This window comes from Gavialis gangeticus, unplaced genomic scaffold, assembly GCF_001723915.1.
Source record: "Gavialis gangeticus isolate Ggan-Ray unplaced genomic scaffold, GavGan_comp1, whole genome shotgun sequence".
In the NCBI taxonomy this organism is placed as follows: Eukaryota; Metazoa; Chordata; order Crocodylia; family Gavialidae; genus Gavialis; species Gavialis gangeticus.
In genome coordinates this window covers 13,937,813-13,950,084 of record NW_017728994.1, presented here as the reverse complement: position 1 = coordinate 13,950,084, position 12,272 = coordinate 13,937,813, and the positions used below count along the sequence as shown (strand labels likewise).

At 43.0% G+C, this 12,272-nt stretch overlaps 1 long non-coding RNA gene across 1 annotated transcript; it reads left to right on the top strand.

Annotated features, from left to right (window-relative positions):
• The first annotated feature begins 589 nt into the window (after positions 1-589).
• Positions 590-7,935, top strand: LOC109287236. The gene is made up of 3 exons (XR_002094784.1): positions 590-720; positions 7,136-7,168; positions 7,475-7,935. It is a non-coding gene; the product is annotated as an uncharacterized LOC109287236 (long non-coding RNA).
• The last annotated feature ends 4,337 nt before the right edge of the window (positions 7,936-12,272 follow it).

Here is a 12,272-nt window from a genome sequence, read left to right as displayed (position 1 = left end):
CCGGGGGCGGCCCGGCCCGGGGGTGAAAGGGAAAAGTGGGGGGGGGGGGGGGAGGGGGGAGGTTGTGAGGTGGTACAGTGCCTTCATTTGATCCTTCATTTGATGAGGGTTCATTTGTCATGTGATCAGCCACTTTAAAAGCACGCTGCAGCTGTGTACAACTGTACAGCACTTTCAGGGGGCTGATTGCATGACAAACATGACTTCTGTCTACACCCAGTTTTTCAGGAATACACCAGATCTCAGATTCACAGAGGCAGAAACTGTTGTTTAGACACCTCCTGTCTACATGTCACTCAGTAGATTCTCCTTTTTCTCTCACAGGGTGATTGCACCAGGAGCCATGACACCACTAACTAGGTTTCCCAGAGCCTATTCATCACCTGGATACTCATACAGAGATGGCACAATTCTGAGATGGACCAAGTGTGCTAGAGATTAAGTATAATTGTCTCCATTTTACTGATGAACTGTAGGTATAAAGAGTTTAAGTGGCTTGCCCAACATTTCACAGTTAGGAATTGATCCCCTGAATTGCAATCTGGTGTCTTAAAACCACACTTGTTTTCTTTTCTCTCAATCAGGGACGTATCCTTTGCTTCAGCCACTCCTACATGCACCCATAAAATTCTTGCTGTGCACTTGTATTGGGGAATTCCTGGGTTCTCTATGAGAAGGCTGATTGTGAGGTGAGCACAGCAGTCTTCTGTGCCAGTGCAGGTGGGTAAGATCTGCTCATAGAAGTTGTGCCTCTATTTATCGGATGTTTTCCTATATCCAGTCAGATGATACATCTGAGCTATCACTATTGATATGTCACTAGCAAAAATGAAATACTTGCTGAAGCCATTTGACATGCTTTTTTGTTTAAATTGGTAAAATAGCCATACGCATGAGAAAGAAAGGGGAAAATAAAAGAAATCCCCTCCCCAATGAAATTTTGACCCGACCTTGATTATTTATCCCGTTGTACTTTATAAACTGTTTATAGTATGGAGATCATTTTGTGCTGATTTAGTTGTTTTTAGATTGTACTATTATAGGCAAGTTTAAAAACTGCTGCATCACACCTAGTTCATTAGACGTGATCTTCATGTGACACCAGCATAATGCAGGGATATCACTGAAAGTAGTGGTATGCTCTCATTTAACAATCTAAATGAGATCAGACCTTTGTCTCAAGTAAGGGTTTAAGTTTGATTTTAATAAGGGAGGTCATGTATAACTAAACACCCATTTACTGCCAAATTTATTTGTTAAATGTTGGATGTTAAACAACTATTAATTTTGTTGTCTTTACTAGAATAATGCAATCTCTATCACATGGAATAGCATCAGATGTTATGGAGCATGTTTTAAATAATGAATTGGCATTTGCTTAATTTACAGTCTTATCTTGCTGAAATCTAAAATAAATGTATATTTAACCAAAGAGCAAGCAAAGAGAGATGGAACTTTATATTTTTCCAGGCAAAATTACTGAAGAAATATACATGGCTGAACCAGAGACCTAGGGATTTTACTAGGTAGTTCATTATACCTTCTCTCATATAAAAGCAGGAGGACTATTCTGGTAGATTATGTTGCTACTTATTAACAATGAAGATGGGGCACAGATTAAAATCAAGATTGCACACTGCATGCCAGCAGTTTTGTCCAGAAGGGGAGAATTGTTTTCAAAAAAGGATGGAGGTGAAAAGGTGAGTCTTTGCATAATTAATTGAAAAAGGGGTGAATGGCTAATGCTTGCAAATGAAATATAATTTGATATAAAACAAGCTTTAAGACCAAAATCTTAATTAATAATTATAAAGTAATATAATGACTGTACTTGACAGATGAAAATAATGTAAAGCTGAGGTTATGGATTGCTATTTCAGTTGTCAAAATGTGTATTCAAAGCTCATGGCAAGTGCTGAAATGACAATTACTGGACACTAAAGTACTGTGATTCAGAACAGGCATCAGCTTCTGAGGTTTTTCCTCTCTGCCCACACAATGCACTTCAAGAACAAGAATGAAGCAAAAGGTAAAAGCAAAGATAGTCATAGTGGGTATGTGCAGACATTATACTTTGACCTAACTAGGATTAAGTCAATCAAAGGGCTGAAATGTACATACATTAAGGGAGTTTAGACCAGGCAACAAATGGCTGGCCCAACTTAACTTAGTTCCCCCAAGGAGATGTACTAAGTAGATTGGGCTAACCCATGCCCCATCTAACTAAACATGTTCACATGTTCGGAGTGCGGCTCTGGGGCTGGGGAAGCCTAGCTGCTCTGCCCAGTTCTAGGTTTGCACTTTTTCTACCTTCCCCACCCTGACTGGGCTATTTTAGCCCTTCTGAATCCCCATCCACAGATCTGCTAGCCCCTCCAGTCTCATCAGCCCCCCACCCTGACAGCCACCAAACACCGCTGCAGATCCACTAGTCTCCTCATCTCCCTCCACAATTTATTTACTTATATTGTATTCCAGATGTGGCTCCCAGCTCTGGAAAATGTGCAAAAGCAGGACCTGGTTTGGCTTAAAGTAAGTCATGTGATCATATGTTGTGTCCTAGGAACAGCACACACCCTCTCAATTAGTATTCAGTCCTTGGTTTTCCTGCTGATTGCAAACCATAATGCCATCTCTGATGTGAATGTGCATTCACTAGGAATGAACTGATTCATCAGATCACTTTACAAGTCACCATCACCAAAAGAATATCCTGTTAATTTCCTTTATTTACTGTAGTTTTGGTCTAGGATGTAAGAGTGACCATTTTGTTTTGAATTCCTTTGAGGGCTCCAAACCCTTTAGCCAGTTTTTGTTTTAAAATGATCAGGCACTTGTAGCCTCACCCTACATAGAGTGAGGCCTAGAAAACCAAGGTAGGTGTTGTAAGGAAGCTTATGTTATATTATTGTTAAAGACAAATTATTAAAACAAAAACTCACCTTCCATCTATCTTAAACCTGCAACTGGTACATCCATGAAAGCAGCAAACCCATGTCTGTTACTACAGTTCTGCAGAAAATATAGTTATAATAACAAAGATCCTGGTTTTCTGTTTAAAAATCACAGATTCTCTGATAAAAATTGCAAATTCTCTTATTAAAACCCCCCAAATCTGCATTTTCTCCTCCTTGCTGCCCTCCGCCTGATGCCTCCACAGCCCAGTGAGCAGGACCCAATGTCGAAGGGCAGAAGGGCAAAGCAAGGTGGTGAGGCTTGGTGTTGCTGCTGGGAGCCCTGCATCACCTTGGCAAGGCACCTGCTGCCAACCCCACTGCTGATGAGGCAGCATGAGGCTCCCCACCCAGCCCCACTATGCCCTGCCACTCTGGGTCCCATCCACTTGGCTATGGAGGCCCCAGTTGGAGGGCAGTAAGGTGGGGAGCCCCGAGCCCTCAGTGGACAGCCTACCCCTTTCCCACGTACAAATCTGGTGGGCACATGCCTCCCATGCCTTCTCCAGGAATGTGTGCAAGGGCAGGGAGTGAAGCCATCCGCCCCCCACCGCCTCCTGGATGAGCTGCCCATAGCTCCATCCCACTCCCTGCCCAGGCCCCAAGCCCCAAGCCCCACGTATCATCCCGGCTGGGCAGCAGCCCTAGCCCCAGTCCCAGCCTTGCCCAGCACCCTCCCTCACTACGGGAGCATCAATCCCACCCCCGATTTAACGGAGGGGAGCTGAGGGAGCTTCTCTCCAGGCTGTGTGGCTGCCATGCACATGTATGAGTATGCATGTGGTGCCCCCTGCCTAACCACTCTCCTTCCACTCCCTGCAGCCCCTTTCAGGCTGGAACTCTGCAAGCCTGGAAGGGGAAACCTGCCTTTCTCCATGTTTTTCTCCTTAAAAAGAAAAAAATCCTGGTTTTTCTCCTTAAAAAGAGAAAAACTGGGTTTTTCTCTTTAAAATGAGAAAATCTGGGTGTTATGACATTTTTACATGGTCAATGGAAACCCAGATCAGTGGTTATAAAGCAGCATCCTATTGGGTTAAGTGTATTTCTTATGTAACCCCAGTGAAATTAATTGTTATTGGGAACATACATTTGACCTACTGTGCCTACAAATGGTGATTCACTGGATTGGCCATACCTTTTGAGTTTAGACTATGAATGAAAGAGCTACTAATGTGCAAGAAACAGGCATCTTGTTACATCATCTATTTCATTAAAAGTGTAGGAGGCTACCTTGGAGATGACCTTCATTTCTTATTATTTACGCTTTGCTCCATGGCAACATTCTTCTTGCTGAGTTGTTTATTGTGAGAAAAGGCCCAAACATAAACAAGATGCCCTTATAGTGGAGCAGCAATGTTTTCAGTCTCTTATCTTCCTCTACTCCCATTGGGTTTTGTGATTTTTAATCTGACAGTAATTGCTATTTTTTAAAAAACAAAAGAGTAGTAGACTCTTGTACTACTCAATTTACAGATAGTTTTTTTATAAAAAATAATCTTTAAATTCTGGCCTCCAGTCTCAGGGAGGAAGCACAAATCTAGCTTTTTCTTCTGAATATGCATGAAGGGACAGCTGAAAGTAGTCTATTTTAAAAAAGAAAAGAGGAAAATAAAAATATTTTGATTTCCCCAAATGAGCCAAACTGAAGGTTTACAATGCTTTGGCTAACTACTTTTGTGTTACTGTTGTAATTCAGACTTCTAGGGCCAATTCCATTTGGTTCCATTTCATTGGGTATAAATGATTTGCATATCTCTAGATACATGATAGATCACATTTTCTTTCCTAAGCATCTTACAGTCACAACGCAGACAAAGGGCTAAAAGAGCAAGCCCCAGATAATGGAGGATGAATGGTAGAAAGGTTTAAAGAAGTAAGTAGTTACTGTGATTGGTCAGATATCTTAGCCGTTATGATAGCATTTTCTGGTGTTCCAGGATCAAGTTGGGTACAAAACTGGTGCTACAAGTGTGAAGGTCTAAGAGAACAGGAGAACTGAAGAAAAGAAACTGAGTGGTGGCATTGAGAGTAAATTTTCAGATTGGAACCGTACTTAAATAAGTAGCTTGGTGCAAAGAAGTTTAAGCCAGGATATTATCACTTTGAATACAGAATTTGTTATATTTAACAGATAGATCATATCCAAATAATGATCAGTTATCTAATACTGTTCAAATTACCATCAGATCCATGACTGTGCCTTGCTTTAGAAGGTCCTCTTTGGTTATGCCTTTTCTAGGCTTCATATGTATATATATTTAAACACACACACAGAGTATCTTGAATAAACATTTTTGATCCAATCTGGTACCTTTGTATTACAAAAAATATCCATTAATATTATAACCATTTTTATGTTTTATACAATGGGAGGAGAATGGGAGGAGACCATATCTTCACAAATATTTTGTACAGTGAGATTCAAGATGGCTCGAGAAAGCACAGTTGTCCTCTCTGGTTATACCACAGTGGCTGCAAAAATTACATGAAGCCATTCAACATCAGTGTAGAAAGCTGCTACAAGTACATAGAATCCTGCCCCATCTGGAATGAACATCCTGCCCTGGGTGCAGCTCAACATGAATCATCTTTGATCCAGATGATAGAAGCAAAGTGAGAAAGAAGGAAGTAGTATGCTTAACTTAGACTCCAATTCAGACAACACATGAATCTGTAATAAACTGTGTCACTCTTGAATTGGGCTTGTCAGCCACAAGCAGATTTGCCAGCTGCCTGACTAGACCTCTTATACATGCACCATGATCCAGAGGATCTACAGTTGCCTACTCTTATTTTTCATAACATTTCTAGAAATAGTTTGATGATCTCGTACTCTATAGACTGCTACATCTCTTATACAGTTTGAGTAACATTCTCCTGCTTTTCTCTATTTTGAGCAAGATTTACATCATCCTTAAGGCTCCAAAAAGCAACTCTCATTTCATGCAAGCCTAAAGTTCAGCCACTTCTTTTGCTACGAACTTCCAACCATTGCAGGAATTTTGTTTAGCTTAGCACAACTACCTATTTAAAACTTCTAGAGTTACTAACACATTTTGCCTATAGAAGCATCCATGCAACACATTTTTGAGAATATTTTAGTTCACGTGACCCTTAAGCACTTGTTTTCCATTACCAGGAACCAATATCAGGAGAATTACTGCAGTGCAGAAGATGACCCTCTGGTAGCAAGAATCCGGGAAGAATGTAACTAACATAGATTGTGCGTGTTATCAGAAACATACTAGCAGTATATTAATAGTACACCATATCACACACCTTCACCTGTTTTAAGTGAGCACAGGGTTGAAAACTATTTTCTCTTGGGAAATCCCTTTTAAATTTCAACCGTTTGGTGCAATCAGTCCATTCCAAAGGCAAACTATATGCTTCTTTTTAGAAGCACTTTTATATGTCTCAGGGATGCAAGTCATTTCTAGCTGAGATGATTTAGCAGTGTCCGAAGGAGCTTGATTCCATCTGAGGCAGAGAAATCATCTTGGCCTTCCCTTCAGTTTGATAGATGAATTTTAATAAGGAGCCCTTGGGAGCTTCCCAAGTTCTCCCTTCAGCACATCAATTACATTAAGTGTCTGATCCTGCCTAATGTGGTAGGAGTGGTGCTTTTTTCATGTAGGTTTTCCTGTTGAAGTAACTCTCTGTGTGGGGCACTTCGCACCATGCAGCATCAGGCCTTTTATTAGCGCTAGATTAGTCATGTGAAATATAAATAAAGTTTTAATTTGCTACTAAAGCTGATGCTAGTTCTACCAAAGGGCTTGTGCTTTTCTTTTTTTAAGATGGTAAGTGGCAGAGCTTTATCTGATTTTGCACATTAAAGCCCCCATTTGCAATTTCATTGTCTGACCAGGAAAATTCAGGCTCTTTCAATCTATCTACCCACTTCTTACAATCTTCATCTGAAGTGCTCTGCTGTGAGACTCATTAATATGAAACTGATTAACAAATAATATGGTACAAATGGAGGGCTACATTGCTGAGCAAATAAGAACTGGTTGCTGCTGCTTCCCAAATGCCTGAATCGTAGTTAGTATGACTCATACAAACAGAGCTTTTCATTATTATTTTAACATTGTTCATCTTTTAGCATTAAAGGGTATTTGCTCTAAATTCAGATATGGATTCAGTGTAGTAAAATGCTGTTGTTTTATTTTGCATAGAAAGAAAATGGAACATTTTTGCCTGTAGTTTGTGTGAGTACAAAATAAATATTCAGTATTTTTACTGAAGTCTTCTGTTTTCATGGTTAGCGTGACATTGTTAACTATAAAATATGTATGTGGATTTTCAGATGTGTAAAATGAATGCATTATTTGCATAAAAGTTCCATGTGAAAACCTCAGTCCTAGTCAGGGGCGGTATTGTGCTAGGCTCTGTACAAAACTACTGCCATGTCCCTGCCCCAAAGAGCTTGCTTATTTTTAAGCAAGACAGGGATGGAGTGTAGCAAGGCATACAGTTACATACACTAACTGGGTGTGCCATCTGATTCTTTACAGGCACTGGAAAAGTTTAGAAGTGAACATTGGTTATCTCAGACTGGCCCTTAACCTAGCTCTCATTTGTCAGTTCATGTCCTGCGGAAGCAGAAAGAGATGTTGGATTGGATATTTCATGTGTAAGGAATGGAATGAATGAAAGCCAGCTGATCTTTATGGGAGAAATGGACTAAATGGCATCACTAATGGATTTAGGAGAATGAGGACAGCTGGAATGGATTAGTGAAGAGGGTCAGAGTCAGTAAGGTATTTCAAGGCGTGAACAAGAATTCAATATGCAATCCATTTGGAGTCGATAAGAACAATGTGGATGTTAGCATGTAGCAAACCCCCTCAGGTTTTTCTTTTTTTTTAAACTTAAAAATGCATTCCCTCTCCATCCCCAACCTTTTCTGACTTTCTCTCTGCCCTTTCTATCCCATATAAATGATTACAAATAATACTAGGTAAGCTAAGATAAGTTCTTACAGTCCCTCACAGTAACAAGCCCCTTTTATACAGTAGTGTTTTATTATCTTTGTACTGATTTTTACTGTTTTATATTGCATTATATTATGATTTAGGTCTATGTCTGTAATGTCAAATAATGTAAAGTTTCCATTCTGTATGTCAAGCCTTGATCTTGTGTCCTTTGCCCAGGTGTAACCTATGTTGTAACTGTGACTCAAGTCTAACCAGTCTCATGTAAATTGGTTCCTGAATGAATGGAAATGAATGAGGGTGCTTGAGGTACAATGGTAGCAGGCCTCTACTGAATGATCAACTACCGGACCATTGCCTTGCATTGACTCACCCAGGAAACACGGACCTCACCCAGGAACAGAACAGAAACCCAGCATTTGAAAGACAAAGGCTGCTGCAAAAACCAGACAACCCACCATTGCAACATAGACTCCTGGAACTACATGTCCTTGCCTGGAGTGTACATGCTCAGTGCACCAGGGTGGACCCTTGCCTGAGCATGCCCCAGCCACTAGGATCATAGAAGGTCTGCCCTTCTATGAGAAGGGTAGTGAAGACAGACCCAGTGGGACTGCCTCTCCATCTGGACCAGCACTACACCATGCCACCCAGAGACTCTGCCGGCGACCCTCTCTGGACAACACCTTGCTGGAGAAGACCCCTACTGGCCACCGAGAATCAACTCACATCCCAGGATAGGTAGCTATCACCCACCTTTCTTCCCTAAGCAAAGGATCTGGACTTTGTCCCTACACACTTTAACTTCAATCCCTCCACCAAGAATTTTTCTCTCCTGCTACCATTGTGTGGGTGCGTGTGTGAGTGCTTGTGTGTGTGTGTGCGTGCGCGCACGTGTGTGGGAACCAATAATTTTGTGGTCTGTATAGTGCATTGCTTGTTTAATAAAACTGTTAATTTGGAAGTCCAAGTTGGGTTTTGTCTTACTGACCTCCTAGCCCTGCTCCAGTCTCTGCTTTCTGCCCCTCTGATCTTCCTCCTGTGTCTCTCTCTCTCTCCAATGAACCTTAAGTTACCCCAGCTCCAGTATGCCAGTCCTAATCCCGGCCCCGGCAACTTTCACTCCTGACACTTCTACTCTCTTATTTTTCCCTCTCTCATCTTAACCCCCACCCATCTCCCTCCTTCTGGAAATCTTTGACCCTTGACTACCACTCCCATAGTCACCAAGCATGCTAATTTGTTGATAGAAGAGCATTCTGTTGCTTGCATTTATTGACAGCAGCTTTCAAATTAATCTAGAAATGTTGCCACAGGTTATTCCTTGACTCTTCTTTCTCTACTTATTCTCCTCTTGTAAATATAGGTCTGGTCATGCCACTGCTTTCATCAGTCTTTTTCCTTGGCTATATTTCTGTATTCTCAATTTTGATCAGCTCTACAGTACCTTATTGAAGAACAGAACTGTTAAGTGCAAATCCTATAGGACTATTTGTCCTAAGGCAGAGGTGTCTAAGGGCATCTATACACATTCTCCAAGGTGGAGGTTGGACTGCTTTAATTAGAGTGGCTCTGAGAGCTGCTCTAATTGAAGTGCCTGCAGCGTCACATGTATTAAGCATCCCATGCTTCAAAATGGTGGCAGGGGCACTTAACTAAGGTGCATGCAATGAGCTTTAGTTAAAGTGCCCCTGCTGCCATTTTGAATGTGGGGGTACTGAATACATGTGACACACAGGCTGCTGGAGTGTGTTAATTAGCACACTCCAGCAGGCTTGTAGTGATGACTGCAAATTAGCATGTGTGAGAGCAGAGGTTGCTCATGTGTATAGATGCCCTAAAATACAGTCTTGGTTTGGATCTGGCCCATATAGCCACATCATCTGGCTTCCAGGTGTGGCCCTACACAGGGCCAGTCCAGGATGCCCCACTGCATGCTGGATCTAGCACCCAGAGTGCCTGCTCTAGCTGATCCAGGGTACATGCTGTATACAGCACAGGTTCTAGAGCAGACACCATATGCAGCGCAGTGCCAGCCTGACCAGAGTGGGCACTGGATACAGCATACAGGTTTCCCTCAATTTATGTGGGTTCTGTATATGTGAATTTGCTCTTATGCAGTGACCCTTTCTATACCCAAAATCTATTATATGTGAGGTAAATTTACTCTTATGCAATCAGCATAGCTGCCCCTCCCCCAAACAGGTAAGTCTGTGGGGGGATGGGAAAGGGATGTGGGGCTGGGGCCCCACTCCCCCCAGCCCCTGCTGCAGCTACTTTGGGAGCAGCCAACACCAGCGGCCTGCAGCCACTGGGCTGGACCAGGCCCTGAACACCTTCCCTCCCCCGCCAGGGGCTCCGCTTCTCCCCACTCACCCCAGTTCCTGGGCTGCACAGTGCAGTGGTGTAGGCAGGAGGTGTTTGCCATTCCTGGGTCTGCTGCAGCAGGAGCTGGGGTAAGTGGAGACAAGTGGAGCCCCAGGGGGGTTGGGGCACACTTAAGCCCAGCAGCAGCAGGCAGCTGATATTAGCCAGTCCTAGGGCCACTGCAGCAGGGGCTGGGGTGAGTGGGGAGAAGCAAAGGCCCGGGGCTGTAGCACGGAGCAAAGTGGAGGAAACTGTCAGTGGGTGTGGGGCAGAGGTTGGGAGGCCATGGCTCTTGCTGCTATGTGCACCCTGGGAGTGCAGCGGCCTTGGGGGCTGCACCGGGCTCTTCCTGGGGTGCACATGCCCCCAGATCTGCATGCAGAATGAGAGTAGGCTGCCTCTGCAGGCTGGGGCCAGTGGCAGCACTGGGCTCTTCCCAGTGCTCAGTGGTGGTGCTGAAAGGGCAGGTTGGGGATGTTTATGGTGAATTTTGGGGTGGCAGCAGCCCCCCTCCCAGTGCCACCATCCACTCTGAGTGCCAGGAAGAGCCCAGTGCCACTGCTGGCTTCAGCCTGCAGCAGCATCCTGCTCTTGTCCCACACGCAGATCTGGGGGCACCCCATCCCCCCGAGAAGAGCCTGGTGCAGCCCCAGATCCTGCAGCCCTCCTAGGGTATGCATAGCAGCAAGAGCCACATCCCCATGCCCCAGACCCACTTACAGTTTTCTCCACTTTGCTCCCTGTTGCAGCTCTGGGAGTGGTCAATGGGATGCACCACACTCCTACCCCCACCCCTTCCCTAGTCCCAGCCTTACTCCCTCCCTCCCTGCCATGGGAACATATTCCTATCTCTTACATTGTAAACTGGGTTCCCTTTATGCAAATTCGATTTATGCACAGTTTTCCGGGAATGCATATACCGCATAAATCGAGGGAAACCTGTACTGTGGCAGAAAGGGGTTCTGTGGGTCCCCCACATGCTGGATCCATTCTGGCTGGTCTGGGACTGTGCTGCACATGGAACCCATTCCACCTGATCAGATCCTGCACTACACATGGTTTCCAGCCCATAGCTCAGGAGCAGAAATTATGTACTACTTATATTCTGATCTGGCCAGAGCAGGTGCCATGTGTGATGCAGTCTTGGACCATCTGGAGCAAGCATCACAGGTGCTTAATCCAGTATGCAGGAAGGTAGTGGTGGTGGTGGTGGGGGGTGTCTGTGGACCCATTCCAGTCCATGAGGCTGGCTCCACATCATTCATTTGGCGCATGGACTAATCCTGGTCCACTCATCTTATCTGCAGGGCCTCTTGTAAGGTATTACAGGGATTCTAAATGGAAAAGTGGAAAGGCCTTATATAGTCTTGATTCTTGTTTTTGGAACATTTTATTAGTTCATACACATTAAGACTAAGAAACATTATTTAAAATTCCCTTCTGTAGGTAGATTTCTCTTTAGGCTCTACTTGTATAACACCTTGGATTATCTGCTATGCATACTATGTACTGAAAGGAAAATTTATCCCTGCAATTCTAAAGCCAATAAAGGACCAGGATATTGCAGCTCACTTAATTAATGCTACGTTTTACAGTCTATTTTAAGCTGCCTTGCTTCATTCTGAACCATTTCATCTGTTTCCAGAAATGCAAGTTAATCATATCTGATTGCTTGTTGTAATCTCTAATTAACTGGGGTGCAAACCATTTAGCAATATTTGCCAGGTGCTATGTCCTTTAAAAAGAGCTGCTTGGTGAACACATACCTAAAGCATAATAGTTATGTAAATTTATCACCAAGAATATTTTGAATTCATGATCAACTATTTTTTATTTCTTTTTTTCCTCTGGCTAATTAACTATGTTGACTTAAACAGATGTGAAGTATGTGATTTTATTTTCTTTGCTGCCAAACTATCATTTACCATTACGCTATGTTTTATTTGAAAAGAATAAAGACTTTATATTTAAGGTCTTTATTGAAAATTGCTTTGGTGTTAAAATTGGTTAC